The sequence below is a fragment of the Berghia stephanieae genome, chromosome 11 (genome assembly GCF_034508935.2).
Source record: "Berghia stephanieae isolate SIO BIC M18660-M18661 chromosome 11, UCSD_Bste_1.3, whole genome shotgun sequence".
NCBI classification, from domain to species: Eukaryota; Metazoa; Mollusca; class Gastropoda; order Nudibranchia; family Aeolidiidae; genus Berghia; species Berghia stephanieae.
This window is the reverse complement of record NC_088370.1, coordinates 11,145,010-11,148,014: the sequence shown is the minus strand read 5'-3', so window position 1 is coordinate 11,148,014 and position 3,005 is coordinate 11,145,010. Positions and strand designations below refer to the sequence as shown.

Genomic DNA, 3,005 nt, shown 5'->3' with positions numbered 1-3,005 from the left:
GATAGTCAAGGTTTAGTCAACTTTATTTTTGAATCATCCCCGTTCCTAACATTCTACAACGACATTTTTTAAACTGACAACTGATGACGGTAAATTAATTGTACCACAGTATTTTGGTAAAAAAAAATTAATGAAAACTTCATCTAGTACATTACAGATTTCATCTCTCGCGATCTGTGAGGGGTAGGCTAGTTATTTGTCTTTGTTGTTGTTCGAATATGGTTAAATGTATCGTTGTATAAAATGAAATTGTTTCTTATCTATAATATATTATTATTTTTGTCAACGTTTCAAATATTAGATCTATGTTCTATTATGTTAGTCGCCTCTTCTAGGCTTATGTTTTTTTACGGCTGAAACCCCCAAAATATTATGTTTCCGGTACACAAAAGTAGTGCGAGCAACAAGAGAAAATGGCGGATGTCCCGCTGAGCGAAAATAAATCTAATTTATGTTTTTTGAGCGCTGGGTGCCACTTCTGTGGACCTACATAGTGTGAGTTTTTTGCTTTGTTTCGAACATCATGATATTATGAGGTAGAGTATCCATTCGTCATATAGAAACAAATTGCATATCAAAACATTTTGTCGACAAGGAAAGGGGTTGTCTGCTGTTGTGCAGTGTTGTGTCTGAGATTGTTTGAGTGAGTTTGAGATGCACCTAGGACCTAGGCCTAGACTGAGACACTGAACGGACAGCCGCCCAAACTTCCATGTTCTTTGTTATTACTATTGTTTATATCACATCAGCATTTTATTTGATTTTTTTTTCTTCTGTTTTTTTTTTTACTTCTGAGATGTGGCGATAATCTCCCACCCGACTTGCTTTTGTTTTTTTGTCGAATCTGTTCAGTTGTCTGTGTTTACTCAATTTACTGATTTACTGAACTGGACCCAGAGTAGACACTTTGATAACTCCAGTCCAGTGGCCGCCGATAGTCGATAGGCTCACTTTAAGGTGAAACTGTTTTTTTTGGAACTTTATTTTTGGCCATTTAACTTTACTGTCTTGGTCACCATGGCGTTATTGTGAAGGCTGTCATTATTCCCAGACGCCTGTCTGGGATAATAAAAATTCGTTATCCCCAGACAGGTGTCTGGGATAACCAATTTTTGTTATCCCCAGACACCTGTCTGAGGATACTATCCCCAGACGCATGTAGCAAGTGGGCAGAAAGATTTTATGCAAAATGCCAAACTAGGCGTGAAAAATACCAAATATTCTGGAAAAAATACTAGTGGTTGTGTCCCAAAACAGTTAATATATCAAGTGATATTTAACACAAGATGAAAGTAAATAGTGATCAAATGTCAAATCCAGCTCTTTTTAAAAAAAATATTTTAAAGCAAATGGATCAATGAAATTTCTTTTGTTACTTTGATCTGAAAACGTCAAACTGGCAATTCGACTTTTTATTTTCAACCAGGAAGAAAGTTCATCATCATCATTGCCTTTTTCACCCTGGGTCAGGGTATAGGCCACAGACAAACAGTTTCCATCCTTCTCTATCCTGAGCCAACTTTTTTATCTCATTCCAGGTCTTACCACTTCTCTGTATATCAGCTTCTTTAATTCTTCTCCATGTTCCTCGTGGCCTTCCCCTTGATCTTCTGCCCTGAGGGTTCCAGTCCAATACTTTCTTTGTTATAGTTGAGTCATTCTTTCTAAGCGTGTGTCCAATCCACCTCCACCGTCTTCTTCCTATATCCTCTCCACTGGTTTCTGCTGTGTTCTTTTCCATACTTCTTCATTTTTTATTCTATCCATCCATTTTATTCTGAGTAGCTTACGCATGCACCTGTTTACGAAAATCTGTACCCTCCTTATACATGCCTGTGATGCGTTCCAAGTTTCACATCCATACAGTAGGACAGACTTCACGTTAGAGTTGAAAAGTCTTAGCTTTAGTTGAAGGGAGATATCTTTAGTTCTCCAAACTCTGTTCAAAGATGTGAATGCAGCCTGTGCCTTTCCTATTCGTGCTTTCACCTCTGCTTCCGTGCCTCCATCCTTGTCAATTATACTTCCGAGATAGCAGAAAGTGTCTATATCTTCGAGTTCCTGATCTTTTACTTTGATCTGCTCCCTTTGACGCGTACCTATCCTCAAGACCTTTGACTTTGCAGGTGAATTCTTAGACCAATTGATTCCGAGAGGCTGTTTATAATTGTGGTTTTTGCTTGCATCTGGTCCTGGGTGTGGGACAGAAGAGCCAGATCATCTGCAAAATCCAGATCATCCAACTGTGTCCAGGGGTCCACTGTATCCCATTTCTTCTCCCTTTGGAGGTTTCCTTCATTAGCCAATCAATGGCAAGGATGAACAGGAATGGTGAGAGCAAGCATCCCTGCTTGACACCAGTCTTAATTTCAAAGCTGTCAGTAAGCTGATCTTCATGTACAACCCTGCAACTTGATCCTTCATACATTTCCTTAATGAGGTTTACTATCTTTTCAGGGAGTCCATAATGTGCCAGAATTTTCCACAATGTTGCTCTGTCAATACTGTCGAAAGCCTTCTCGTAATCCAGAAAGTTGACAATAAGAGGAGAGTTCTTTGATAACTCCAGTCCAGTGGCCGCCGATAGTCGATAGGCTCACTTTAAGGTGAAACTGTTTTTTTTGGAACTTTATTTTTGGCCATTTAACTTTACTGTCTTGGTCACCATGGCGTTATTGTGAAGGCTGTCATTATTCCCAGACGCCTGTCTGGGGATAATAAAAATTCGTTATCCCCAGACAGGTGTCTGGGGATAACCAATTTTTGTTATCCCCAGACACCTGTCTGAGGATACTATCCCCAGACGCATGTAGCAAGTGGGCAGAAAGATTTTATGCAAAATGCCAAACTAGGCGTGAAAAATACCAAATATTCTGGAAAAAATACTAGTGGTTGTGTCCCAAAACAGTTAATATATCAAGTGATATTTAACACAAGATGAAAGTAAATAGTGATCAAATGTCAAATCCAGCTCTTTTAAAAAAAATATTTTAAAGCAAATGGAT

General features: G+C 38.7%; 1 protein-coding gene across 7 annotated transcripts in view; it reads left to right on the top strand.

The window, feature by feature from the left end:
* Positions 1 to 383: 383 nt before the first annotated feature.
* The window catches only part of LOC144957005 (uncharacterized), a 31,085-nt gene continuing 28,463 nt past the window's right edge, over positions 384 to 3,005 (top strand). For 4 of the 7 annotated variants that reach the window (XR_013642061.1, XR_013642059.1, XR_013642058.1 and 1 more), the window contains exon 1: positions 390 to 495. The gene's annotated coding sequence lies outside the window, so the exon portion shown is untranslated. Of the gene's footprint in view, positions 537 to 3,005 lie in introns of all 7 variants that reach the window. The other 3 variants (XR_013642062.1, XR_013642060.1, XR_013642063.1) reach the window with 2 other exon arrangements.